This window comes from Giraffa tippelskirchi, chromosome 4 (assembly GCF_054371585.1).
Source record: "Giraffa tippelskirchi isolate mGirTip1 chromosome 4, T2T-mGirTip1v1.2.pri, whole genome shotgun sequence".
In the NCBI taxonomy this organism is placed as follows: domain Eukaryota; kingdom Metazoa; phylum Chordata; class Mammalia; order Artiodactyla; family Giraffidae; genus Giraffa; species Giraffa tippelskirchi.
In genome coordinates this window covers 49063913-49080181 of record NC_137278.1, presented here as the reverse complement: position 1 = coordinate 49080181, position 16269 = coordinate 49063913, and the positions used below count along the sequence as shown (strand labels likewise).

The following is a 16269-nucleotide window of genomic DNA, read 5'->3' as shown; positions in this document are numbered from 1 at the left end:
ACTTTACTAATAAAGCAGTGAAAAATTCAAAGCTGACAGCTGTGGTTTCCTATGCTAGTCAGAGAGATGGGGGGCAAGTGTTGGAGACGGACTCCTTCTTTCAGTCCTATGCATGGATAATGAAATCAGTAGTGAACACACCTCACTAATGATTTTAATCAAACTGAGCACCTAGAACTAACTGCCAGGAGAGGGAGATCCCCCAAGCAGCGCGGATGGTTTCTATTTCAGTCACCTTCATTTGGCATGTCAAGGAAGGGAGGTCCTGGCTGAAATGAGGAAGCCAGATGCGGCAGACCTGCTATGTCTACCCCACACTGATGGGGAGTCAGAGAGGAAAGATGCTAATTACTTATACACACTGAGCTAAGTGGGGCCTCCAGAGATGGATCCGCAGCCAAAACATACCTCTTTTCTAAGTAAGCCTTTGACTCTGATGCAGAGTCTAGAGACCTATCATTAGAGTGTTATTTTAATTCTTTGTAGTGACTCTAGAAGTTCCCTGCTAAAATACTAATAAAATTGAGAAAGACCTTCAGTATATAATGTGCTCATTGGTTGTTCATCTGTTTCTCCCATGAGACTTACACTTTGTGGGATTAACTATTAATTTGTGGGTTATGGATTCAGGTTCTTTTGTTCTCTGTGCAGAAGCCAGACTGGTGCTAAGTTCAAAGTCACCTGGGTTAGGGTTAGGGTTAGGGTGTCTGTCCCTCTCTCCCACCTACATGTAAACAAGCATTAGACCAGGCTTACCACCACCCAGCTGGGCATCCAGCAGTCCCTCTCTTCCTTCCTAATCAGAGAGTTTCTCCTGGAAGAGCTTTCCCACTGGAACCCCTTCTCCAGGACTGTCCCTACCCTGCCTTTGCCTTCTTTTCTTTGTGATTAATCAAACCTGCTAAGTGGAGAGCAAAGAAACAAAGAGAAGAACTAACAAATCAACCAACGTTGGTAGTGGTGGTGGTTTAGTTGCTAAGACATGTTAGACTCTTCAGACCCCATGGACTTTAGCCCACCAGGCTCCTTTATCCATGGGATTTCCTAGGCAAGAATGCTAGAGTTGATTATCATTCTCTTCTCCAATATTAAATATAATCTAATTATCCCAACTTTGGCTTCTTAAACTCAGTGACTTCAAGGGCAGGGTCTTCAAGCACTGGACCAGGTTTCCATGTGGTGGCCTGAGCCAGGGTAGACTTTGTAAGCTGAGAATCACACCAGCCAGGCTGACCTTTGTCTCTTTGTGCTCCAGGGTTAGCCACCACATCCTACTTCAAACAACAGACCATACTGTCAAAAAGAGAGTTTTTATTGAGCACCTACTTGGTGTTAAGCCCTAAAGGGATATGATATGGGCAAACTTATGCCCTCCTCTCTCCAAAAAGAATTCATATGCTGGGGGTACTAACCTCGAGTGACTCAGAATGTGACTGTATTTGGAGACAGAATCTTTAAAGAAATAATTAAGGTTAAGTGAAGTCATTAGGGTGGGCCCTAAACCATTATGACTAGTGTCTTTAAAGAAGAAGAAATTAGATATGGAAAAGCACAAGAAAGATTATGAGAGAGAAGAAGGCTGTTTATTTTACACAAGCCAGAGAGAATGGCCTCAGAACAAACTTAAGCTGCAGACACCTTGATCTCAGACTTCAAGTCTCCAGTACAGTGAGAAAATAAATTTCCATTGTTAAAACCCCAGTCCCTGGTACTTTGTTACAGCAGCCCTAACAAACTAACACAAAGTGTAACAGGAAATACCAAAGTAATGATCTCATGCTGAGGCTTTCACTTCCTGTTAAAAGACATTACTGACTCAGGTGAACAAAAAATCCAAGACACTTGAGATGAGGACAGGCAGGGAAGATGCAAAGATTTGTCTCCCGATATCCTAAATGATTTCTCAGCAAACTCTTCAGTTTTTCACAGCACACAGTGTATATCAATCAGTTTGTCTGATTAAGGAAGGAGCCCCATCTCATCCAACAATTAGAAAATGGGTTTCCCAAATCTCAGAACAGAATTCTTGCTTGGAATGCCAGGCTGGCTTTCTCAGCTTGTTTGTTTTTTTTTTTCAAGCTCCTCAAAGGGTCCTATATCTCTCATTAAGAAGTGGCAGCTATCAGATGCAAAACAGATAAAGATAAATAGATAAACCACTTAAAGCAATTTTACTGATATGCCCTCACACATTTCCATTTCACAAAACAGCCAAAGACAGTTTAACCTCACATTCTCTTACAATTTAATTCAGGTAAAAATGTAATGTTTTGTCTCCTAAGTGAAAGTTAGCAGGTGCTTTTGATTAAGAAACCTAAACGAGATATTTAAGTATCTATATGATGTCTATGCCCTTGTGGCTAACCCTTTCAGAGTTCCAGTTTAGCATACCTATTACTTCAGGCAGGTAGCTGATAGCTATATATTTAAGATATCCCAGCAGCAACCCACATGTTAACTAAAGAGAGTGATGAAATCCCTATGAGGTCATGGCTAAACTTTCAGTCCAGATTCACACACTCCACCAATTAACATCAAGATTCATATAACAACCACCCACTCCAGTACTCTTGCCTGGAAAATCCAATGGATGGAGGAGCCTGGTGGGCTGCAGTCCACAGGGTTGCGAAGAGTTGGACACGGCTGAGCAACTTCACTTTCACTTTTCACTCTCATGCATTGGAGAAGGAAATGGCAACCCACTCCAGTGTTCTTGCCTGGAAAATCCCAGGGACGGTGGAGCCTGGTGGGCTGCCATCTATGGGGTTGCACAGATTCGGACACAACTGAAGCGACTTAGCAGCAGCGGCAGCAGCATATAACAACCACAGCACTAGACACTGGAGACAAAGCAAACAGATGTGGTTGCTACTGAAACTGAGCAGGACCCTGTGAAAGCCTTTCTGCGTCCCCTGTTTCTTGTTTGAAGGGACTAGCCTTCAGCCTGCCTGACCTTCCCTGAGTTCCAACGGAAGGTTCAAACAGTTGCTAATTAGGGAAGGGAGGGGGTGCAGAGACAAGGGAGGAGCAGTCAAGAAACAACAGTGCAGCCTTGGGGCAGAGCTCTGGTTCTGACTTGAGAGATACACATAATAATAACCTTGAGCTCTTCAGAAGAAATAAAACCCTCAACGAATGGAAAATGTTGACTACCTGATGAAGCATTCTTCACTTCAGAGAGATTTGGTAACCTTGAGAACCACAGAAGCTCATCAAGAGACCACCTGAGGCCAGATTAAAGGAATGCAGGCCCTGAACTAAGATCATGGCATCTGGTCCCATCACTTCTTGGGAAATAGATGGGGAAACAGTGGAAACAGTGTCAGACTTTATTTTTTTGGGCTCCAAAATCACTGCAGATGGTGACTGCAGCCATGAAATTAAAAGACGCTTACTCCTTGGAAGGAAGGTTATGGCCAACCTAGATAGCATATTTAAAAGCAGAGACATGACTTTGCCAACAAATGTACGTCTAGTCAAGGCTATGGTTTTTCCAGTGGTCATGTATGGATGTGACAGTTGGACGGTGAAGAAAGCTGAGCGCCGAAGAATTGATGCTTTTGAAGTGTGGTGTTGGAGAAGACTCTTGAGAGTCCCTTGGACTGCAAGGAGATCCAATCAATCCATTCTAAAAGAGATCAATCCTGGGTGTTCATTGGAAGGTCTGATGTTGAAGCTGAAACTCCAATACTTTGGGCACCTCATGTGAAGGGTTGACTCATTGGAAAAGACCCTAATGCTGGGTAGGATTGGGGGCGGGAGGAGAAGGGGACGACAGAGGATGAGATGGTTGGATGGCATCACCGACTCGATGGACATGGGTTTGGGTGGACTCTGGGAGTTGGTGATGGACAGGGAGGCCTGGAGTGCTGCGATTCATGGGGTCGCAAAGAGTCGGACACGACTGAGCGACTGAACTGAACTTGATCCTTATCAAGAGCCCTGCCCTTGAACCATTCCTGTAAAGTGAAAGTGAAAGTGAAGTCAGTCAGTTTGTCTCTTTGAACTGTAGCCTGCCAGACTCCTCCATCCATGGGCTTTTCCAGGCAAGAATACTGGAGTGGGTTGCCATTTCCTTCGCCAGGGAATCTTCTGACCCAGGGATCGAACTCAGGCCTCCTACACTGCAGGCAGACTTTTTACCTATAAAACTAGGTATATAGTTTATACATATATATACCTATAGTGAAGTCACTCAGTCGTGTCCGGCTCTTTGCGACACCATGGACTGTAGACTTCCAGGCTTCTCCGTCCATGGGATTTTCCAGGCAAGAATACTGGAGTGGGTTGCCATTTCCTTCTCCAGGAGATCTTCCCAACCCAGGGACTGAGCCCAGGTCTCCCACATTGTAGGCAGACGCTTTACCGTTTGAGCCACTAGGGAAGTCATATATACATACTTATAAATTCCTATAAAACTCCTCACCAAAACCCTGGGGTTGGGCCACACAGTTTTTGAGAGCATGAGCCTAGTGTCCCTCATTGTCTGGCAAAGCAATAAAGCTATTTTTGCCTAATGCTAATGCCACACAAAACCCACACTGTGTGTGTGTGTGAGTCCAATTCTTTGTGACCCCATGGACTATAGGCCTTCAGGCTCCTATGTTCATGGAATTCTCCAGGCAAGAATACTGGAGTGGGTTGCCATTTCCTACTCCAAGATATCTTCCCAACTTAGGGATCAAACCAGAGTCTCTTGCATTGGCTGGTGGATCCTTTACCACTGAGCCATCTGGGAAGCCCCAGAATACTACTATGCATTGGCTGGAAAATGAACCCAGGTCAATTGCTTGGAAGGCAGCTATGTTCACCACTATACCACCAATACAGCACATTCTTGTCTACTTCACCCAAAACTCTGTTTCTGAGATTCAATTTAGCACCAGTGCACAGAGACTGAGTTTTTGGCATCACTACCTGCTTCTCTGGTGGCTCGGACAGTAAAGAATCTGCCTGCAATGTGGGAGACCTGGGTTCAATCCCTGGGCCGGGAAGATCCCCTGGAGAAAGAAAAGGCAACCCACTCCAGTATTCTTGCCTGGAGAATCCTATGGACAGAGGAACCTGATGGGCCATAGTCCACAGAGTCACAAAGAATCGAACATGACTGAGCAGCTAACACTTTCACTTTGACCTGCAGAATTTGAGTCCTAAGCATGGTTTCCTACCGGAAGCACCACTAACATCTTGGGGCAGTATTCTTTGTCGCAGAGGCTGTCCTGTGTTTTGTAGGGCACTTTGCAGCATCCCTGGTCTCTACCACTTAGATGCCAGAAGCACCACTTTTGTCCTTTCAGTCTCTTAACATTGACACCCTGGGAATGGAGATGCAAAATAACACCCACTTGAGAATTATTGGCCTAATGAGTAAGATAATTTTAAAAGCAACCATAATGCAAAAAGATAAGTGCTACAGTACAGATACAATGTATGTGCTTAGTTGCTCAGTCATGTTCAACTCTGTGACTCCATGAACTGTAGCCTGCCAGGCTCCTCTGTCCATGGGGATTCTCCAGGCAAGATTACTGAGGTGGGTTGCCATGCCCTCCTCACAATGCATGTGAAAGGAACCAAATCAATTGAGGGATGGTTATAAAAGCAAAAAAACAAAACTGCTTTCTCAATGAAGAGACATAAAATAAAGACACGATAGCTACTTACTTGGTTTCCAATATGTGTTAAACACTAAACTTTGCTCGCTTGTTTACTCTCTACAAAATGTCCTTATGTTAGCCATACTACAGATGTGCTCAAAGACAGAAATAAGATTGTTAAACATGCACAGACAGAAGGATGGACCCAGCATGTAACCTGGGTTACAAACTTAAGTCTGGCTAATTCTTTAGGAATGGGGATATTTTAAGGAAAAAAGAAAAAAAAAGGTACATGAGAGCTAAAGAACTCACAAATCAAAACAATAACAACAGAACACTTCTCTAAATATAGGGCTTGCACAGCATTTTAAGACACTAAGTAAATGCATCTTTGAAATAATTTAACTGGAAATTGATTTATAGCCATGAGTAGAGGGTCTACTGGACAGGCTCTGGGATTCTACAGCATCCATCCTATACTCATCAATCCATGAACAGGCCAGGCCTCCAGGGATCCCTAAATACCTACCTGGGCAAACTAATTACCATCCATAGGACTGGTCATCTGACAGGAAGTGTGATGACACCTTCCAATTTGCCTCCATTGTCCCAGCATAATTAATAAAAAATGCCTTCTTTTACTCTCAAAAGTCCCCCAATTTATATGACAAGTTTTATGATCCTCTTATCATTAGTCTAATTAAGTCTTGAGCAGAAAAAATTATTAGGCTGGCTTTTCATGTCTTTTATGTTATCAGATTCACTATGTGATAACCCAATCCATTATTTGATTACTATATTTAATAATACACATATGTTACTTTCTAAAATCTTCTAATGTCAATCTAACACCTGTAAGATAATGTCCAAGAAGTTCTGGCCCATTTGACCTCTGTGTGACTCTCCCATTTATCTCCTACGCCCACCACAACCTCACGTGTAAGTCACTATTCCTGGAAGAGATCATGTTTCATGCCTCTAGGTTCTTCCACATGGCATTGTTGATGCCTATAAGCCCCTCAACATTATGTTCAATAGCACTGATCACTATGGTAGACCCTGCAACATTCTCCCCTTCACTCCTCATCTGCTTATGGAGGATCCCATTCAAATGTCATCTCCTCTAAAATTACACAGTTTCCTCAGATATCAGTTTCTCCTCTCTGCTTGTGCCTGCATTTACTTTGTCCATCCTTCCATTATGGTCCTTTACATCCTACAATTTCAGGTTCATACGTCTGTGCCCTTCATACCACTAGAAAGTCATCCCTATCATTGTATCACCAGCATCTTGTACTACCTGGCACTCAGGGATATTTGACGAGTATCTGCTGATTAATGACTACTCCTGGTGACTGTTGAAATCAGAATTGGCCATATTTTGGACAATCAGTAGGACTTTGTTGAGTGCCTACCAAATATCAAGCATGTGGCTTTTACTTTGTGAAGTATAGTGAAAAGCCAGATAGTTCCCATTTTGCTTCTTTGTCTTTCTGTGAGACCAGGCAAGTCACTAAACTGTATTAGATCCCAGGTTTCCTACCTCTAAAGCAAAATATTACAAGTAAACAATTTTTAAGCACCTCCCCCGCCCCCCAACTACAAGTTATTCTTGGTCAAGGTAATACCAAAATTTTCTGACTAGTCCTTAGTGAATGAGCAATGACTAGACCATATCTTTTTTTTTTAATTGACGTTATTATGGATATATTTTTACTCAATATATTTATAAACAGTTTTTTTAATTCTAAGATAATATATATTAAATATTTTGAATAATTCTCAAGTAAATAACATAAAATATCGAAGCCACCCCCATGCACCCACACACAGCATCACCAGAAACTACTGGTAATAATATTTTGCCAGTTCTACCACCATCGCTCCCCTTTCTAGAGTTGCTATATCAATATTTATCTATTGATCTACCTATCTATCTGTCTCCTCACCCTCCCCAAATCAGCCAAACATATCAGCCTGTTACAAATTCAAAACAGACTGCTAAGAGAAATTCAGTGAAATTTGCAATATAGCCCTAAATTTGGAGTTTGATTTCAGAAAAGGAGAATTTGATATCTCCCAAGCCATCTGTACAATATAAGCACCTTAAGAACAAATTTGTGCCTAAAATAGGGCATCAGACTGATACTTTCAGAAGCCTTTCTGTTTACATTCACTTTTTATACCCAAATTAGCCTGCTTTCTAAACCGAAACAAAATGTTTAAACAAGTAGAATCTGTTATGGTGCTATAAATTCTCCAATCTTAGCACATTCATATGAAAATTTATAGAAAGAAGATTATATGGTGGGGATTAGCATTACAATGTAAGATGACTTCTGTCCTCTAAATACATCCCGTTTCTAGTAATAATTTAAAATCACACTAATGAAAGGTGTACAGCATTTCATAGTTTATGAAATACTTTTCTATGCATTATTTCATTTTAATACTTAGAACAACCCATAACTTTGGTAGTGGGTTATAATCTCTATTTACAGTTGCTAACGGTTCAAAGGAGTAAAGACCATGCAGACAGGATATGGGAAATGCAGGGCTTAAATGCAAATATATGCCAAGAAAGTCTATGACACTATTATGGCTTCTGAGGTTCAATCAAACTCTAAACTGATACTGAGTGATATCTGCCCACAGGAACTTAGCTTTCCATGGATGTGTTAAGTCTTTAGAAGTCAATTTTGCATGCATTTATTTGGTAAGATGGATTTCAAATTATGATGATAATCTGAGCAAATTGATAAATACCTTGGAACTCAACTGCTAAAAGTCACATTTAAGCACAATTCCATCTCAAATAAACAAGTCAGTGGGAAACTCAATAGTAGAAACTACAATTTCCCATATCCTATTCAGTAGAATGATGGGGGGGGGAAACTTAGAGAAGAAAATATGATTTCTGTTAGTTGAAGGAGTTGATTGATATTGAATATTTATTATTTTTAAAGAAATTATATCATTCCAATGCTCTAAAACCTTTTTCACACTATCCTAAGTGGGATATGAAAGTGAAAAACAAAATCCCGTTAATCATAATGCTGGTTCTTACCAAGCATAAAGCTATTTGTAAACAGCTGAATGCTCAACTGACTTTTTCAATTTGCATCTAGATATTGGTCATAGTGTAGTTGCTGGCAAAGATAATCGAATAAAGTTTTAAAAATCTTAAAATAATAATAACTGCTACCATTAAATGTATCTATGCTACAGTCCGGGTGACTCACATGGGTTATCTCTTTTCTCCATAATAACCCTAAACCAAGGTACTTTGTAGCTCCCTTTTACTGATGCCTAAATGGAGATTTAGAGGCTGTACGAAATTTGCCTACATTCATGACTGGTCAGTTGAAGGTTCTAAACTTGGGGAACATTTGGACCCCCTGGTTCATCAGGATGGCATGCTCTAGAGCAGCAGTGCACAGAGCAGAAGAACAACGAGACAATGAAGTGGATCTGGCCCTTTTGGCATTTCCTGTCAGGTACCTGAGGGATTTGATATATGCCACCAGCAACAGTGGAGGTATCACCTGAAAACTGGATTCACCTCTTGCTGATTAAGCCAAAGGTATAACAAAGCCAAAAATGAGAAGAAGGAAGGATTTATTACTTGTAGCAAGTAAGGAGAACACTGGAAATCTTTCCCAAAGCAGTGTCTCCCAGAACAGCTAAATAGGGAAGATTTAAGCTAAGGGCACAAGCGCATTCATGAAGGGGCTTGGGCAGTCAACAGAATCCAAGCTTTAGTTGATTGAACTCAAGAGGGCTGGAAAAGGTCAACATCATCATATCTAAGGTTCCAGTTGATCTGGACATTGAGTGCTGCAGGCTAATTTTTACCATTGGAATAGAACCTGGAGCCTCTAAACTGATGTATTATCATTGCTGATGTTACTTCTCTTGCCTGATAACAGTTAAGATCATTAATGACTGAGACCTGTTTAAGGGCCGCGTTGTGACCAGGCTTAGATCACAAAAGGCTTAGGCCAAAAATGGCTTTTCTTATGTCAAGAAAGCCATGCCTGGTTCTCTTTCTCCAGGAGTCCCCTTATCTATCTGCATAAAGAAGGACAATGAAAGAGACTTGAAGAAATATTTTTAGTAAGGCTGATCCACCATCACTATAACTGGGGTTAGAGTCCTATCACCAAATAACCACATGAAAGTCCTCACTGACTAGATCTAAAAATCTCAAAAAGTGGTCACAGGATACTATATATTGAATCTACATCCAAAAAAATTCTCTAACACATTTGTGAAATACTTCATATCAAGCTCCCTCAAACACATCCACTGTACCACATCTTAAAAAAAAGAAAAAATTACAATGCAAGTATGAGGTCACTGACAGATACAATTAAGGAAACCTGTTTAACTTGGCTTAACCCTGTTCTCCCAACATCTATTGAGCTGCAAGAACATTTTTCCTCCTGTCATACTGAAACCGAGCAGGACCCTGTGGGGCTCCTAGGCACGAAAGTGTTCCCTATGTCTTGCTTCTAGGGAGCAGATTCCAGTCTCCATGATCTTCCCTAGGTCCCAAGGGGCAAGTTCAAACAGTTGCTACTCAGGGAATCAAGAGGATACAGAGACAGTGGAGGGGTAGTCAAGAAACATTAGTGGATCCTTGGGGCAGGGTCCTGGCTCCACCTCAAGGGATACACACAACAATATCTTTGAGTTCTTCTTCAGAAATAAAACCCCAACAAATGGAGGATGTTAACTACTTGATGAAGCATTCTTCATTCTAGAGAGAAGGCCACAGTTTGAGAACAAGAAAAGCTCATCAAGAACCCCCTTAAGGCCAGAGTAAGGAGTGAAGGCCCTGCAAACACCCTGATCCTTTATAGCAACCTGGCCTTTGAACTATTGCTATAAAACACCTCTCTAAATCTCCCCAAGCTGGGACACAGTTTTTTGAGGGCCTTCGCCCACTGTGTCCCCCTTTGCCTGGCAAAGCAATAAAGCTATTCTTTTCTACTTCACCCAAAACTCTGTCTCCAAGATTATTTTTGGAACTGATGTACAGAGGCCAAGTTTCAACATCAATACCCATAAAATATCCAGGAACAGCTGTTCAGAGGAGCACAATGGGAACTCATCCACAAACAGGTTGTTCTCTGTGACCTTTCTAACTCAGGCATCCCACTACCCCAGAGGTGCAGCCAGAACCCCAAAGACTTTGGGCCTTTTCCCTGCAAAGGGGTATTTGCTTGGGATGTTAAGTGCTCTGTGCAAGAAATGCCACACTCTAATCCTGCCACTTTTCAGATCAATGAGGTAAGTGACAGCAGTTCAAGTTCCCTGTCAGCTTAATCAGAGGAAGTGAAACACAATTATAAGGCATTAGTGCAAGGCTGGTGCAGAGCAACAGAGGGCCCTGAGGGGGAGATCAAAACAGCAGACCACAGGGAAAAGCACTCTCCTCTCCTCCAACAATTTCATTGAAAGTCTTAATTACAATGCTACTGTAGAGGGAAAATTGTTTCATAAATGCCATTACAAACACAGTCTGATTGCAGAAATCTTTTCATCTAAAAACTAATTAAACCATTATTTCCTCTCAGATTACAATGGTAAAGTGTAAGTTTTTCATTTATGAAAACAGTTACACAATCTTATGTCCTTATATTCAGAGAGCATTTTTTTTTTTTTAAGTATGTACAGTCCAAAATGATCTTAGAAATTAGGAGTGCTATGAAAAAGATAATAAATTAGAGATTTTCAAAAAACAGACTATCATGATGCAGACAAAAGACTCAATGAAATGTTTTGGCTAAAATGTGAAAATAGGAAGCTTATTTGTACCAGCTCAATCATTTTGATGATCACACTTTTTTAAAAATTACATTAAAAAAATTTTTTTAAAAATCTTACTGCTAAGTTTGACCAAACACAATTATCTCACAACCACTAAAATGTAAGCTTTAGGAGGCAAAGGATTCTGCTCTATTCACAGATGTGTTGATAGCACATGAACAAAAGGTGCCTCCTACTTTACTTGTTGACAGTAAAACCCAGCAAGACACTGTAGGGCTCCTGGACACGCAAGTCCTTCTGTGGCCTCTGTTTCTTGTTTGTAGGGAATAGACTCCAGCCTTCCTCACCTTTCCTGAGTTCTGAAGGGCAGATTGGGACAGCTACTAATGATGGAAGGGAGGGGATACAGAGTCAAAGGAGGAACAGTCAAGAAACAATAGAGTAGCCTTAGGGAGGGTCCTGGTTCTGCCTTAAGGGATACACATAAAACTATCCTTGAGCTCTTCTGCAGAAATAAAACCCCCAACAAGTGGAAGGTGTTGATGCTTTTGAACCCTGGTGTTGGAGAAGACTCTGAATCCCTTGGACTACAAGGAAATCAAACCAGTCAATTCTAGAGGAAATCAATCCTGAATATTCACTGGAGGGACTGATGCTGAGGCTGAAGCTGCAGAACTTTGGTCACTTGATGCAAAGAGCTAATTCATTGGAAAAGACCCTGATACTGGGAAAGATTGAAGGCAGGAGGAGAAGGGGACGACAGAGGATGAGATGGTTGGATGGCATCACCAACTCAATGGACGTGAGTTTGAGCAAGCTCTGGGAGATGGTGAAGGACAGCTAAGCCAGGTGAGCTGCAGTCCATGGAAGCAGGAGAGCCAACTCATTGGAAAAGACCCTGATGCTGGGAAAGATTGAAGGCAGGAGAAACAGATGACAGAGGGTGAGATGGCTGGATGGCATCACTGACTCAATGGACATGAGTTTGAGCAAGCTCTGGGAGATAGTGAAGGACAGGTAAGCCATAGTGTGCCACAAAGAGTTGGACACGACTGAGCGACTGAACAACATTGATGAAGCATTCTTCTCTCCAGAGAGAAGGTCACAGTTTGATAACCATGAGAACCATAGAATTTCATCAGGAGACCATGTGAGGCCAGATTAAAGGAATGCAGGCCCTGTAGACACCTTGATCCTTCTCAGCAACCCCACCCATTGCTATAAAACTCCTCAGTAAATCTCCCCAGGGCTGGGACACAACAGTTTTTCAGGACACGAGACCACTATGTCCCTCTTTGCCTGGCAAAGCAATAATATTTCACCCAAAACTCTCTGAGATGTTCCAGTGCACAGAGGGTGAGTTTTTGGCATCAACAGAAAGAAAGCTGCTTTCCAATTGGCTTTGACGTGGTCCCTTAAATTTCTTGTGTTAGAAACAATGAGCTAATTGAGTCAACTGGAATTTCATAGGTTTTCATTGAACTATTGCACGTAGGTAGATAAAACAGAATATTAATTCTTTTTTTTTTTTTTATATAAATTTATTTATTTTAGTTGGGGGCCAATCACTTCACAACATTGCAATAGTTTTTGCCATACATTGACATGAATCAGCCATGGGTTTACATGTGTTCCCCCTCCTGGACCCCCCACCCACCTCCCTCCCCATCCCATCCTTCTGGATCATCCCATTGCCCCGGCCCTGAGCCCTTGTCTCATGCATCGAACATGGAATGGTGTTCTGTTTCACATATGATAATATACATGTTTCAATGCTATTCTCCCAGAACGTCCCACCCTCACCTTCTCCCTCAGAGTCCATAAAATTGTTCCATGCATCTGTGAGAATATTAATTCTTAAATATAAATGGAAAAGATGAAAACAACCACCCAAAATGGATGCCATTTCCAATTATAGGGGAAACTGAAGAGACAAAAGACCATGTTTTCAAATAAAAAGGAAGAAATGATGCTATAAAGAGAGTCAGTCACTCAGTTCTGTCTGATTCTTTGTGACCCCATGAACTATATAGTCCATGGAATTCTCCAGGCCAGAGTACTGGAGTGGGTAGCCTTTCCCTTCTCCAGGGTACCGTCTCAACCCAGGGATCGAACCCAGGTCTCCTGCATTGCAGGCAGATTCTTTACCAGCTGAGCTATCAGGGAAGCCATAAAGAGGGTAAAACCTACAAATGATTTAGGAGCACGTTCAAGCCAATGCCTTGAAATCAAACCATGACTATTGTACTCAACCCCACTGCTAATTCTTACCAACTCTTCCCAACTCTGGAGCCCAGCATTATTTCAAGTGGATATTTCACCTACTTCGAAAAGATGAAACACTTTCTCCTTTAAGAAAAGGTGGATAGATTAAAATCTGTACTGATGAAGCAGAGGTGATTATAAAAGGATTCTTTGCTAAACAAAAGGATTCTCTGTAAGCTTATTTTAAATCCTGAGCTCCTTAAATGGCCCTTAAGTGTTTATTTACCGATCATCAATTACCTTGGGAGTGGGGAAGATAGGATGCATGTGGAAAGTGAGGGAGAAGATACTTAAACTACTAAATGATTAGGAGCCACTGACAAATGAGGATGAATCTGATGAGAAAATATTTTCTTTTCTCCCAAAAAATAATACAGAAGTCCGAGGAGAACTTAATATTCACATACAAATACTGAATTTACTTCCATACGTTTAGGAATAACTGAAACAAGGCTATGTACTATGTTTAATACTTGCAGAATTCACCATCTCTAATTTTGTAGAGAGTGAAAGAAGAGAATGAACAGTCCTGTTGCACAAGCTTTAATTAAAACAATTAAATTGTCCCTCCCTCTTGAACTCGAAGTGATCAGGTGGATATAATTTATAAAACACGCCATCAAAAGTTTATTTTCCAAAGTCTTTTCTCTCAGCGAGTCATAGGTAAAACAGCAAGACAAGAACAGTTATTTTTAGGCGTCTCAGTGGTACAGCTTTCTCCAGAGGCGAAACTTAAATTGGATAAGGGTCTCCAAGGACCTGAAAGGAAGGAAACCACCCACTTACTGTATTCAACTCAATCCTCCCCACACAAACTCAATTTTAAAAACCAAACGAGAAAATATGTTATGGAATATTTAAGGATGAGACAGTGCAGTAAGCACTAGAAACCACATTTCAACAACTGTTAGAGGCTATTACCAATGCTGTTGCACGCAAGAAAATTAGCTGTAATTGGGTAAGCGACACAAGCATAGCACAGGGATGGGAATTGAGCAGACACTTAATTAATGGTGTTGGGAAAAGGGAAATGGGATTAATGAATGGTTGATATAAATTCCATTCTGTTATTGGGTTAATCACTGGTCTCATGAAAATTTATTTCCTGGCTAAGATTTATAACAGGGTTTTTAAATATTTTATTCCATTCTGAATAATTTCTAACTTGCATTGTAATTTCAAGAACCATACTAGCCACATAATTTTTTGATGTGTATACCTACCCATTTGCCTGCATCATCAGAAAAATGTGGCAAGACCCAAGTCTTAGAACAGAATCCCTCATATAAGTGAGAGAAAATAACTCAGATTCAGCACACTGTTTGTATAATTTTGGTGGCTCAGCTGGTAAAGAATCTGCCTGCAATGTGGGAGACCTGGGTTCGATCCCTGGGTTGGGGAGATCCCCTAGAGAAGGGAAAAGCTATTCACTCCAGCATTCTGGCCTGGAGAATTCCACGGACTGTATAGACCATGGGGTTGCAAAGAGTCGGACATGACTGAGCGACTTTCACTTTATATAATTTTGGTCTCACCAATGATTTAATAACCAAGTGATGAGTTTGGTGTCAGAAGAACAAAGCCCATTATCAATGCTGTGTTTCAGTCAATGGAGCATCTCCCCAGCCTGGCTTCACTTGAGGACACAAGCAAAAGTATATGACATGCTTGAGATTCTTTGACTATTCAATTTAATTCTTAGCATTATCATAGAGCTATTTTTAGTCATTTTTGTTTTGCTCATATTTTATCCCATGATATGTCAAATATGTCAAATTGAAGTAACTTTGGATTCAACTACTGACACCAGGGTGTGTGTGTGTGTGTGTGTGTGTGTGTGTATTTCTTTTCCCCCCCTCTTTCTAATGTTTTTTAAAAGCACTTACTGGGAAACAAAATATTTCTTTGCTTGCTTCTCATCATATCTAAACTCTTTTCTTGTACTTATATTGAGTTTTGTATTGAAATGTATCACAATATTTTTAAACCAAAATAATTCTTGAAAATACATATATTCTTAAATATATTTTCTTAAAAATAGATTTATCTTGACAATTAACTTCATAGAGGTTAAACTGGCTTTAAATTTACAGAGATACTTATTTTTAACCACAAAACAGACACAGTGATGACAAGAAAACTGGTGGGCAAAATTTATGAAATCTATTTTATGGTTAAGACACATAAAGAGATAAAATGCTCACATTCAACACCTAAATGTGGAACTGACACAGTTTTGTTTTAAAAGGATTCTTGGCCTTAAAGAGCATCTTTTAAAACTGTAAGTCCTCAATAAATATTAGATTAACTGCTTGATGTAATTTAATAGCAGAAAAGATACATAATTTCTACTAATTTCATCATTTATTATAAAATGACAAGTTTTGCACAGTTCCTTTGTTTAAGTGGGTTGCCATGCCCTCCTCCAGGGGATCTTCCCAATCCAGGGATTGAACCCAGGTCTCCCGCATGGCAGGCAGATTCTCTACTGTCTGAACCACCAGGGAAGCCTAATTTCTATTAATTTCATCATTTATTATAAAATGAAAAGCTTTGCACAGTTCCTTTTTTAAGCCCTTTGTGAAGAGAAATAATTATTATTGGTGTTATCATTCCCTTCTTCCACGTGAGGAAT

General features: G+C 40.7%; 2 protein-coding genes across 18 annotated transcripts in view; one reads left to right on the top strand and one right to left on the bottom strand.

Moving 5' to 3' along the window:
• The window catches only part of CTNNA2 (catenin alpha 2), a 1291223-nt gene that overhangs the window by 303422 nt on the left and 971532 nt on the right, over positions 1-16269 (bottom strand). The window lies entirely within an intron of this gene.
• LOC145547317 (uncharacterized) overlaps positions 1-16269 on the top strand; it is a 75793-nt gene that overhangs the window by 30441 nt on the left and 29083 nt on the right. The gene's annotated exons all lie outside the window — the stretch shown is intronic.